General features: G+C 38.7%; 1 protein-coding gene across 4 annotated transcripts in view; it reads right to left on the bottom strand.

Moving 5' to 3' along the window:
* The window catches only part of TNIK (TRAF2 and NCK interacting kinase), a 420,827-nt gene that overhangs the window by 329,980 nt on the left and 77,409 nt on the right, over positions 1-13,438 (bottom strand). The gene's annotated exons all lie outside the window — the stretch shown is intronic.

Genomic DNA, 13,438 nt, shown 5'->3' with positions numbered 1-13,438 from the left:
TATCCTTGACTCACTGCTAATGATTTTATCTTCAATGCCCATCATATCAAGCTACTCTACTTCATTCAACATTCATTCATACAACAGGTCTCACATTTCATGCTAGGACTATTTTCTGTCATTCAATGTTTTACTTCTTTCAATTTACCCTCACACATTCAAATTGACACTCTACACATGGCACACCTTGCTTCAAAGTCAAACACAATGTGTTTACAATGCAAATCAACATCCTGTCATTCTATCGTTTTGTGCTATAATCAATTCTGCACCATTTCCTTATTCCTACCAGAATTATTCCTACCAAAATTATTCCTTCAACCATTCCCTACCAGACAATCCTATCCTTGTGAAAGCCAAATGTGTCAGCTTCTCATGAAGCCATCCCCTATCTGTATTTTCTCAAGAAGTACAACCCCTTCCAGAGTGAGCTTGCCCCTCTGACATCTCTCCTTTGATAAGTTACAAATGCCCTAAGAGCAAAGACTGCAACATATTTATCTTAGTATTTCCCACAAATATTATATGTGCACAGTGAATAACAACTGTTCACTGAATGTGGTTGACTCTATTTCCTTTTCCATATGTATAGAGAAAATTGCAAAAGAATGGGATTGGCATGTAGAGCAAAGGTATAGTAAACTCGTGTTACTGCCTCTGTCACCCTCTCACACCGGTGACTGCACAAAACTGTCACATGCATTAGCTCCTATTGGTAGTACTGGCTCATATTGGAGTTCATAAAGTCCACTGGTACAGCATGTACATTGAGAAGACAGGCTGTCAGAAGCAGCCACTTGAAATGCAACAAGGAGGAGATGCTACAAGTAATAATCATGTTACAAAGACAGGCAAAGCAAAAGACATGATCAGCTTAATTCTCGCTCTCCTGTTTGCCTAGCTGCTTATAAAGCCAGGATGGGTAGCATGGAAGAAGGTTATATATGCTAGGGGAAAAAGAGCAAATCACTGACATTTACCAAGTCAGGAATCCCTGTAGGCTACATATGCCTTTATTCAGATCTTAACCTTTTCTGAGAATCTGAAAAGAGAATTCAATTCTAAGGTAGAGTAGTATACATTGTGCCACAATGAAATATAACTCTATATCAAAAGGCAAGTTCTTTCGTAAAGGAAAATATAACTTTTTCTTTTATTTCCTTTTTTTGATGAAAGAAAATTTTGTGGAGTAAGTGCTATTTGTTCTACAGATGAGAAAAATGGGATGCAGAGAGAATTAAGCACTTTGTTAAGGCCACAGCAGAGGTGAGTGACAGAACCAGGAGCAACCAGGTCACACTACAAACTATGAACTCCAAGTACTTATTATTCCATCAACTTCATGAAATCTAAATTCTAAGCCCTTGATAGCTCTTCAGGTTAGGCCAGTTCTATAACTGCTTTAAGTGTCAGTTTCCTTATTTTTTTCATAGAATACAATTTCCTTACAGGGTTATTATGAATACTATAAAAAGTGCCAAAATGGGCTGGAGCATAGTATAGAGGTAGGGTATTTGCATTGCATGCGACCTACCAGAAATCGACCCAGTTATGATCCTCAGGAGCCCATATGGTCCCTTGAGCCTGCCAGGAGCAATTTCTGAATGAAGAGCCAGGGTTACCCCTGAGCAAGGCCAATTGAGGCCCAACCCCCCCCCAAATAAACTAAGATAAAAGTGTCAAACTAGCCCAGAGCCTAATAGAACATTAATATTAATCTCCCCCATTGCTTTCATTATTCTCTATGGAGTTCATTTAATAAATAAGCATGCCATAAAAAAACTTTAGTTTGGGGGTCAGAGCAGTGATGCAAGTGGTAGGGTGTTTGCCTTGTACACATTAACCTAAGACGGACCTGGGTTCGATCCCCCAGCGTCCCATATGATCCCCAAGCCAGGAGCAATTTCTGAGCGCATAGCCAGGAGTAAGACCTGAGTGTCATCGGGTATGGCTTAATGCCCTCCCCCCAAAAAAAAACCCTTAAGTTTGTATTTTATAAATTTTCAACTAATAAAGTAAAAGAAAAATTGTGATTTTACAAAAATCAGCATTATATATTATTTATGAGTCAACATATATTTTACTGGAAATCAGTTGAGACAATTGAAAAATCACATAAACCTACCTGGGCTACTGTTATATTGGAATGTTTTCCAATTGGAATGTCAGTTGATGTAATTCTGGCAAAACGGGCATACTCAAGCATGACTTCACAGCAAGATCAAGAGATGTAAGATGCCATGGTTAATATTCATAGTCACTGAGTCATACTCTAATTTTTCCAACTCCTCTCAGTAATATTGGATTGGGACACTAAAGAATATCATCAAATTAAATCTCAGCAATTGTAGAAAGCAAACCTAACCAGAATGACAACTTCCTTTTCATCTTAAAAGATAATGTATATCCTTTCTACCCTTTTTATTTCAAAAAGGAAAGAGAAATTTAGTAAGACTCTAAGTAGTTCCTTGGGCAAACTCTAGACTCTTCTCTCAAACTTCTTCTCAGGACAACAGTTCTGTGACAGATCTTCAACTTGAGTTCACCAACTCATTGAAAGCAGAATATGGATGGCTGATAAGGCTCCTCAATTAATCTCTATTGATATCTGCAAATACTTGTTTTTACTTTTAATTAACGGGCATTAAAGAGACCAAAATGTGGGGCCGGTGAGATAGCAGGAGGTAAGGTATTTGCCTTGCATGCAGAAGGACGGTGGATCAAATCCCGGCATTGCATATGGTCCCCCGAACCTGCCAGGATCGATTTCTGAGCATAGAGCCAGGAGTAACCCCTGAGCACTGCCAGGTGTGACCCAAAAACTTGAGAGAGAGAGAGAGAGAGAGAGAGTGAGAGAGAGAGAGAGAGAGAGAAAGAGAGAGAGAGAGAGAGAGAGAGAGAGAGAGAGAGAGAGAGAAACCAAAATGTTATTTCTCTGAAAACTATACTTAGCGGCTTTTTTTGTCCACCTTCAGCCCAGAGTGACAAGCATACACTGACAAAAGCAAAACAAAATAAAGGCAACAGGAACAGGAGAAATCTCCATATTTGCCTTGAGACTTTAGGCTTCTCAATATAATAATTCTTCCCAAGCACAGCTCTAGAAACATGTACAAACACCAACAAATTGGAATTTTTGAGCACTCAGAACTCTTTATTTTTCTATTGTTTTTTGTTTGGAGGCCATGCCTGATGGAACACAGGGCTTAGTCTTGGCTCTGTGCACATGGATCATTCTTGTTGAGGCTCTGTCAACCCTATGGCATTCTGGGGATCAAACTCAGAGAGGCTGTATACAAGGTAAGCACTCTATCCACTGTACTATCGCTCCAGCACCTCAAAATTCAACTTTTTCTCACCTCCCTACATTCTAACATTGTGGAGATAGGAACAGGATCTGTAGAGTCAATAGCATTGCCTTCCACAATGGGACCTATTTAATCCCTGAGTGCTACACACATCCTCTACACCCAACCACTGTCCACCATAACAGCAGAGGTTACATTGCCACCCTGAGTCAGGGTGCTTCCAGTTTGGAGAAGGAAACAGATATATGGACATGACCAAAGTAATATGCAGAAAAATATTTAAGGCATACTGAGAGTTTATACTTGAGAACTGAACACAAAGTCCAGACTCAGTGTATCACTAGACTGCCCAATTTATGCATTGCAAGTGGAACAAGTTTTTAAAATAAAATAAAATAAAATAAAGCTGAAACACTGATTGATAATTGATCTCACTTTATCATCACTATAGAATAAATTAAACTGCACACTCCTATCAGAGTAATGATACAAAAGAATGCAGAGTTCAAATCTGGATTCCTGCTTGCTTGTTACTTGGTATGTTTGTTTTCCTCTCTCTAAATATGATAATAACGAGTTGGAGATAGAGTAAGTGGGTAAGATGAAAATAAGTGAGGGTTTATGGACAGTGTGTGGAGACGATATCCAGAGACAATAGAAACACTTGAGATAAGGACTAGGTGGACCAGTCTTTCTAATGGTAGAAAGCTTGCCATAAAGAGCAAAGTGTGCAGTTAAAATAAAGAAAGGTCTACTATAAAGGAAGCATGTGTCGCACCCCTCATTAATAGTAACACAAAAGAAAAAAGCTTCAAAAAAGACAGTGTCAAAAAAGAAAAAAGAGAGAGAGAAGTAAAATACCTGTCCCAAAAGTAGACAGCAGAGGGAAGAGTATTAGGGTAGGTGAGAGGGAAAATGTTGACACTGGTGACAGTGTGCATACACTGGTGAAGATTGTTTGACATTAAATGACCATAACTCAATCAACTTTATCTTTGGAAAAATAAAAACTGTAGTATAAATAACCTTGTAACTATGGTGTTTAAATAAAAAGTATTTTGAAGGAATGTTTGTTATCTCTCCATTGTATTACTAAAGGCAATGTTTAAGGATTTACTGGGTTGTGATTTGGTGCTAGTTGAGGCTTCTGTACTACTGGTTAGGATCTATAAATTAGAAAGATTGCTGTGTAACTTTCCCATAAGATTTTCTGTAATACTACTAGATTGGTTTTTCGGTCGCACCAGGCAGTGCTCAGGGGATACTTCTGGCTCTACGCTCAGAAATCACTCCTGGCAGGCTCAGGGGACCATATGGGATGTCGGAATTTGAACCACTGTCCTTCTGCATGCAAGGCAAATGCCCTACCTCCATGCTATTTCTCCAGCTAATACTATTATATTGAAACTACAAAATACTGAGGTGTTGCATGGATGCATGTTTCAGGATTTCTAGATATACAACACTTAGATGACTTGGACGTTGAAAAATAATCATAACAGAGCTGTACCCTTTCTGTCATATGATGACATTGGGCTGCTGTAACTCATGCAGAAAGAGGAAACTGCCCCACTCTTTTGAGTCTACCACAGAGGTCTCAGCTAGGACTGCCACTGGTAATTCCTAGGAAAATTCATTTTATTTAATATCAGTATGGATCCTGTGAGTCAGATTGTTCACAAAATGTAAAACTAAAGTACTTTATATAAAACCAATGTGCAAAGCCAAATCTATGTTCTCTCTACTGTCTCCAAACTCAAAATCTAAATTCAGCCCTAGAAACAACACAAATGCTCCAAAATTGACTAAAGACACAGAAATTTTGTGAGTGCTTTGTTACTAGGAAGAAATGTGAAGAGGGTGGGGGGGGGGCAGAATTTATAAAAGGACCTTGCTTTCATAGATCTGACCACTTCCTATAAGGCCTAAATCAGGACATGCTGGGGCTTGTCCCTACACCACAGGGAGATAAACAGAACTACAAATCTGACTGCTCATTTGAGAGCCTTTGAACTCAAAGCTTGCTTTTTGAGCCTCTGTCAAGGTAACCTAGCAGCTAAGAATAACTAATTGGGCAACATTTTCTGACTGCTGGCATTAACAGTTATAATCTCAGCATCACCGTGGCAACCTGACTGGAATGCTGGTTGTTCACACAAAGGAAAACCGGTCTCCTAACCAGGATTGCATTATGTCTCTCTTCCACTTCTCCCATTGCAAGTTAGTACTGGAGAGATATTTAATTTTTTTAAGTGAGTGTTTATTGACATTCTATGAAAAAAAAACAGCAGTTTTTGAACCTGTAAAAATTTGTAATTAAGATGGAGAGTAAAGTATCCATTATTGTCACAAGCAGCAGAATTATATTAAGATAGGCTCTATACAAACAGAAAAGGTCATCATGGAGAATGTGATCTTGAACCAAGCACTGGAATTCTATGGATGTCAATGGCATCATGTGGGCAATCCATCTTCAACAACTAGGTTACATTAAAAATTTATAACTATTCATTTCCTGCACACCTGCAGAGCAACATTAATATAAACCTCTTCACCAGTTATCTATTACTCGATTTTGCCTTACTATATATCTTTGTATAAGTACCCTTCTCATGTTCAGCTACTTTCTGCTTGCCAGTCAGTTTCCAAAAGATATCCTGTCTTCTCTTAGATTCAGTGTCCTTATGCCTGCTGCAAAGCAAGTTTTATTTCCTTTCTGTCTCAATCTTACTTTCCCTCCAAAGTCCAACTCAATTTGTACCTAAGATCATCCTGCTACAGGGCTAGAAAGTCTGCACTAAAGAACTTTATTCAAAGGCTGCCCTAAATGTATCTATTATGCTGCCCCAGAAGAAAAAATCTACAGAGGGCAGGATCTATGATTTCATTACCTCAGAATGTCCCAAGATATTTACCAGGAATGACATCAGCCATGATGAACAGAGGATGAGCATCTGTATATCAACTGATCACCATTTAAAGAGATTACTTAATTCAGGTCCTACAGTCCTTGAAAAATTATTTGCTTCAATTACAGATTTTCACCTATCAACAATGTGTGACTCAATGTGACCTCTGGACCCCAGGAAAATGCAGAATTCTGGGCCTAAGTCAGAGTTATAGAATTAGAAAATTTAATGAGATCACTGGGTAAATTAAAAGAAAATTACTATATTAAAATTACTGGTAAAGTCTATCAGAGATCTGGTGAGAGAAAAGAAGTTTATGAAAAACACCCAGTGAAGAATGTGGTCCATACAGACCCTCACTAAATATGTAAACTATTGTTGTATAGTTCTAATATGTAGTCAAAAATTGAATTGGTTGATGGTAGTTATGGAGGATTCAAATATGATATCATAAAGTTGCTCTTAAGCATGTCCGATTAGTAACAATAGAGGAAAATAGTGAATATAAAAGAAAAGAAACAAAAGGTTGTATTAGAAGATCAGACAACTAACATTGATTTCAAGATATACCATTTTCCTAATAATAAATAGAAATTCTCAAGTCTTTGATTTCCTTTCTTATGACATAAAAATAGAAACATCAACAGGCTATTTCTTAGAGCTGTACTAAAACTGAAATGATACCAAAACATGAAATAATTTTGCCAAAGATAAAACAATGGTGAGGTCAGCTTTTAAAATAAAGCATCCTAAAGCATCATAAATTCCCCACTCCTGGACTTAAGACTTGAAGATGGCCAAGACACAAGGAAAATAAAATGCCATACAGAGGCCAATAAGGATGTACAGTTTATCTTTTTAGTGGGAGGAGTCACCCTATTGTGTGCTCAGAGTTTACTTCTGAATATGCTCAGAGTCATTTCTGGTGGTTGGGGTGCAGTGCTGGGGATGAATGAGAAAAGTAGATGCAAGATAAGTGCCTTCGAGCCTTCCACTCTATAACTATATTCTCAAGTCATCTTTGGATTTGAGGATGTATATCACCCTTATAAATAGAAGCAACATGAGGAGATACTCCTTACCAGTAAGCTGTACCAAAAACAACTTACAGATACATCTGCAAAGCCTGACATCAGCTCTCACATTTTTGACACTTTCCTAAATCTTTCTACAAAGAATTCTTTCAATCAACTCTTTCATGTTCCCTCCTCAGTCACTGCATTGAAATGAATTTTTAAAACAAGAAATTTAAAGGATATATAACTAGGGATATGGTTAGATAAAAGCAAAAAGGTATGCAGTTTATTATTAAATTAAATCATAGTAAAGAATAATGACAACAGGACCAAGAACAGCTCAAGGGGGTAGATTTCTTCCTTCCTTCCTTCCTTCCTTCCTTCCTTCCTTCCTTCCTTCCTTCCTTCCTTCCTTCCTTCCTTCCTTCCTTCCTTCTTTCTCTTTCTTTCTTTCTCTTTCTTTCTCCTTTCTCTTTCTCTCTTTCTCTCTCTCCTTTCTTTCTCTCTTTCTCTCTCCTTTCTTTCTCTCTCTCCTTTCTCTCTCCTTTCTTTCTCTCTCTCCTTTCTCCCTTCTTTCTCTCTTTCTCTCTCCTTTCTTTCTCTCTCTCCTTTCTCTCTTCTTTCTTTCTTTCTTTCTTTCTTTCTTTCTTTCTTTCTACTTTCTTTCTTTCTCTCTTTCTCTCTCTCTTTCTTTCCTTCTTTCTTTCTTTTTTCTTTCTTTCTTTCTCTCTCTCTTTCTTTCTTTCTTTCTCTTTCTCTCTCTTTCTCTCTCTCTTTCTTTCTTTCTCTCTTTCTCTTTCTTTCTTTCTTTCTTTCTTTCTTTCTTTCTTTCTTTCTTTCTTTCTTTCTTTCTTTCTTTCTTTCTTTCTTTCTTTCTTTCTTTCTCTCTCTTCTTTCTCTCTCTTTCTCTTCTTTTCTCTCTTCTTTCTCTCTCTTTCTTTCTTTCTTTCTTTCTTTCTTTCTTTCTTTCTTTCTTTCTTTCTTTCTTTCTTTCTTTCTTTCTTTCTTTCTTTCTTTCTTTCTTTCTTTCTTTCTTTCTTTCTTTCTTCCTGGAGTGTGGGTCACACTGAGTGGTGCTCTGACTGAGTGTTGCTCAGGGGTTAATCCTGGCTCTGCACTCAAGGGTCATTCCTGATGGTGCTCGAGGGACTATATGGGATACTGGGGATCAAACCTGGGTTGGCCACATGCAAGGCAAATGTTTTATCCACTGTGCTATGAGTCAGCCCCAGAGGTAAATTTCTTACATGTGTGAGAACCCTAGCATAAACAAAAAATGAAAATAAATGGAAGGAATAAGGAAGAAATCATGGAAAGGAGGGAAGATCAAATAGATCTGCATGACATTAAACTCAAGTAAATTCTTTGTTTTCTACTAAAGTTCTTTGTAATACACCTTTCCCCTACTATCTAAGAGTAACATGTTTTATTCAGTATGATTTTTAGGTTATCATAGTAACCATTATGTCATTAAGAAAATAATTAGAGGCGTTGCAGACTAAAATATTAACCTACCAAACCATATCACAAGGAGACATGCAGCTTTTATATAGTGGGGAAAACTGAACTGGGTTTCTAATAAAAATGAATGAGGCCTATGAAGTTCTAAGTAAGGACTGGTTAGAAGCTAGCCATCCTCCTGACAAAGCCTTATCATTGCAAGTGGAGTAATTCTGAGTTCCCATTGGGAAAAATTTAATATAACATATTGTTCAAAACTTGGACTCTAGCAGACTAAATCTATGGCTATATAATCAAAAACACTGACAAGAGGTTGAGGATTGGGTAGACCATTTAAGAAAATGCTCCTATCAGCAATGGCTAGATTGTATGATGTATTTATTTTACTTTAGCCCTCATTAGGGATAATAAAGAATAACTTCAAAGACTATATACATTTTGGTGATTCTATTTACTTTAACGTGCACAATAAAAAGAATACTCAGGTTAGAAATAACTAGGGTGGTAGCTGCAGTATTGGCATCCAGAAAATATGCCAGAGCCCCCAAGGTGAATGAACACAGCCCTAGGGAAAAAAAGAGACAGCGCCTACTTCTCAGCAACAGTGGTGGCAGTCGTTGGCTTTGGTGCCCAGAAAGCACCGTTGTCAACCGTAAGTGAGCGAACACAGTCCAAAGGACAGAGCCAGAGGAGCTGGGCTGCTCCATTCTGTTCCATGGCAGAATCATTTTCGATTAAATCTCAGCAATTGCTATTTACTAGCTGTCTGACTTCCAACAACTTAGTTGTCAATTCTTGAAAAGGAAGTCTATTTCTCACATATAATGAACCTCATCCCCAGTATCTGTTGATGTGAACTTCAGTTCATAAATACACACCTGCTTTCTCTACTGTGAATTAGTGTTTCATAGAAATTTCTTTAAAATTGCTTTCTATCATTCAATCAGATCAAAAATGAATTCTGTAAGACTTCCCTAAAACCCACTGCCTTCTTAGTAGCAGAGCTTACTAGATCCTCCTCTGAATCTCACAGCATTTGTTCTAGAAAACGACTATAGTTTTCTTTGTATCATAATTATATGCTTAAATGTACAGCTTTCCCTTCTAGATTAAGTGAGCTTAATCTAGATCTTATCAACGACTCTAACTTATAGCAAAATCAAGTTACCTAAGGCAATACTAAAAAAAAAGGCAACTACCTTTTTTTCTGATCAAACCATAAAGTGAATTCTGTAATGTATCTGACACCAAATTCATTGGTGTTAGTTAACACTGTAAATTAGGAAGTTAAAACAAAAAACTCATTTCACCAAATCCTGCATCATCACTCACATTATTTTCAATCACATATTAATCGTGGTCCAAATGGTTTTAGTGTGACTGCTTCATTTTAACTCTATACACAAGAGATCCACAGATAATTCAAGGAACAGGCTTAAGAGCTACCAGTGTGAAGAGCCTGCTACAGAAACTTCTGAGTATTTTAGAACACATATTTTTAATGGACAGATGTTACATGCCCATTAAGTCTGCCATTAGGGAATCTATGAATCATTTAGTAGAACTCAGACCATTTTGCTCTTTGCCATGTATGTGACCATGGAAAGTTCTTTTTAAGAAAATAGTTCATATTACAATTGATGATCAACTCTCAGATTGACCTCAACCATAAGGAATAATAGTGCAGTGGTTCTTTAGAGAATTGATCAGGGTTTCCAATGTAATGGTAATATGATGACCTAGAATGAAGCTGATTATCAAGAAATCAGTCATTTCTCAGTGAGAAAGAAACTTTACCACATATGACCTACCAACCTCCCCTAAGATTTGCTTTCACCAACCCATTAACTTCATCTTAAGGCTAATATATCTCTGCTCACAACCCCATGGGACATCATTCTTGATACAAATGGCACTCAGAGCATAGAATACCATGGTAATAATAAACAGTGAACAGGCCCCACAAAGCTATACAAGGATTCTATTGATTGACCAAAATATTAATGGATGCTGTGAACCATCAGTAGCCAACCCATACCCTGAAAATCCAGTTGTAAACAGAAATTTTCAATGCTTTCCTGGGAATAACAGACCAAGTAAAGCATAAACTAATAATGGTGTCACTTTCTGCCCCAGCATGCAAGTGAAGAATCATCCATGTACAAAAGTTAGTGATAAATTACTCTCAGCACTTTAATCTGGCTATTAAAATGCCATTCAACTAGACCCCGGCGGGCCGGCTGGAGGAGTGAGTGAGGGAATTTCTGTCTCTTTGCGGCGGTGTCTGGGTCGGACCCTTTGGCGGGCCGGCTGGAGGAGTGAGTGAGGGAATTTCTGTCTCTTTGCGCGCGGCATTTGGGACGGACCCTTCCCCAAGGAACCCCTGCGTGTCAGCCAGAGAGGGTTGAGTGACTCCCTTCCCCCAGGTGGGTGACTAGAAAGTCAAGTTGAGCGACCCGAACAGACGGGAGAGATAGGGCCAGCCATCTGGACTCGCAGGGGAACTAGAGCAGTCCACCTCCCTGGACCCTGGAGTGGACCAGGGACTCCCCAAGGGTGAGGACAGAGCCTGAAGGGTTGAACTGAGGGAACCCTTCAAGGGAGGCGTGGAGGGGGCGGAGCTCCATTGACTCCCAGAGAAAGGAGGGGGGACTGAGAGCTAGGTTCAACAGCGCCAGTAACCATTGTGGCCAGGAGTGGAACTGCACCGCTGACAGAAATAAGGAGCAGAAAGGAACAAGACCCACAGCAGGAAGGCTGCACTCTAGGTAGCAAAGGGGAGGAGAAAGGGCTAGGCCCAACAAACTCACCCAACAGGCCCCTCTAGAAACACCTTCAGGAAGGGGACCAAAGCAGGCCAAAATTAGAAGCCACAGCACTCCAAAATACACCATTAAATACAAAGAACAATGCGTAAAGCAAGGAAATCGCTAATAACTGGAGACACCATGACAAACCCTATCAAATTTCCAAGTCCACCAAAGCGCACAGATCCACGGGAAGAAGACCTAAAAGCAGTCATGAGGAAGGAAATGCAAGAATTACTAAAAGAATTAAAAGAAACCCTAACAACCGAATATAAAAAATCCATGGACGAACGAATCAGCCAAATTAAAGAAGAAATGTCAAAGAACATGAGAGAGTCCATACAAAAAGAAGTGAAGGAATTAAAAGACAAGGTAACAAGCCTTACGAGCAGAAACACAGAGTTGGAGAAGCACATAGAAGAACTCGAAGGAAAACTGCAATCAAAAAATGATCAAGAAACCAACAAAGAAATAAAAGGCAAAGCACTGGAAGGAAAAATCCAATATCTAATGAACAAGGACAAAAGAAACAATCTAAGAATTGTGGGTATACCAGAAGGGGAGGAAATAGGGAAGGGGGTAGAACAGGTAGTCGGGGAGATAATAACAGAGAACTTTCCCACCCTCTGGAAAGACAATTCAGGACAAATCCAAGAAGTCAAGAGAGTCCCTAATAAAGTAGACCCCAATAAACCCACACCAAGACACATAATAATCCAAATGGCAAAAAACAAAGAGAAAGAGGAACTCCTGAAAGCAATAAGGGAGAAAAAAAACCTCAAGTACAAAGGAAAGGACATAAGAATCAAACCAGATCTCCCATTTGAAATAATTCAAGCAAGAAGACAGTGGAATGACATATTTAAACGACTGAATGAAAGAAATTTCCAACCCAGGGTCCAATACCCAGCAAAACTATCATTCATATGGGAGGGCAGACTAAAAACATTCTCAAACATGAATGAACTTGAACTATTTGTGCAAACTAAGCCGATCCTAAGCGACTTACTCAGAGAAGAATTACACAATCCAAACCCCCGATTGTAACAACAACCACTCCACACAATACAACTGCACAACAGTCCTCTCTATCAATAATTTCCCTAAATGTAAACGGACTAAACTCTCCAATTAAAAGACACATAGTAGAGAACTGGGTTAGGAAAAATAAACCGGACTTCTGCTGTCTGCAAGAAACACACCTACAGCTACAGGATAAGCACAGGCTTAGAATAAAAGGATGGAAAGTAATTATTCAGGCCAATGGAAAACAAAAAAGAGCAGGGACAGCCATTCTTATATCAGACCAAATTGTATTCAACCTCAAGAAAGTGATCAGAGACAAAGAGGGTCACTACTTACTGGTCAGGGGAACATTAGATCAAGAAACACTAACCCTGGTCAATATCTATGCACCTAATGTAGAGTCACCAAAATATGTGAGGCAACTACTGGCAAACCTGGAGAAACACATGAAGGGAATTGTGATAATAGTAGGGGACCTCAATACTCCACTATCACCACTGGACAGATCCTCCAAGCAGAAAAATAGCAAAGAAATAAGAGCTCTAAATGAAAAATTAGAAGATTTAGGGCTAACAGACTTATATAGAGCCCTCCATCCCCAGAAAGCAGAATACACATTCTTCTCAAACCCACATGGAACCTTCTCCAGAATAGACCATGTCTTAGGATACAAAGCCAACCTATGTAAGATCACAAAGGTAAGGATCATTAGAAGTACCATTTCAGATCACTATGCAACAGAGCTTAAAATTGATGTCAAGAAGAAGCAATGGAGGAAAACTAATACCTGGAGACTAAACAACATGCTGCTTAACAACAGCTGGATCAAAGAACAACTCAAGGAAGAAATAAAAAGATTCCTTGAGACAAATGACAATGAAGAGACAACATGTCAAAATCTATGGGACACA

The sequence above is a fragment of the Suncus etruscus genome, chromosome 6, assembly GCF_024139225.1.
Source record: "Suncus etruscus isolate mSunEtr1 chromosome 6, mSunEtr1.pri.cur, whole genome shotgun sequence".
Taxonomy (NCBI): Eukaryota; Metazoa; Chordata; class Mammalia; order Eulipotyphla; family Soricidae; genus Suncus; species Suncus etruscus.
The sequence above is the reverse complement of the archived record's forward strand: the minus strand, read 5'-3'. Positions and strand labels throughout refer to the sequence as shown.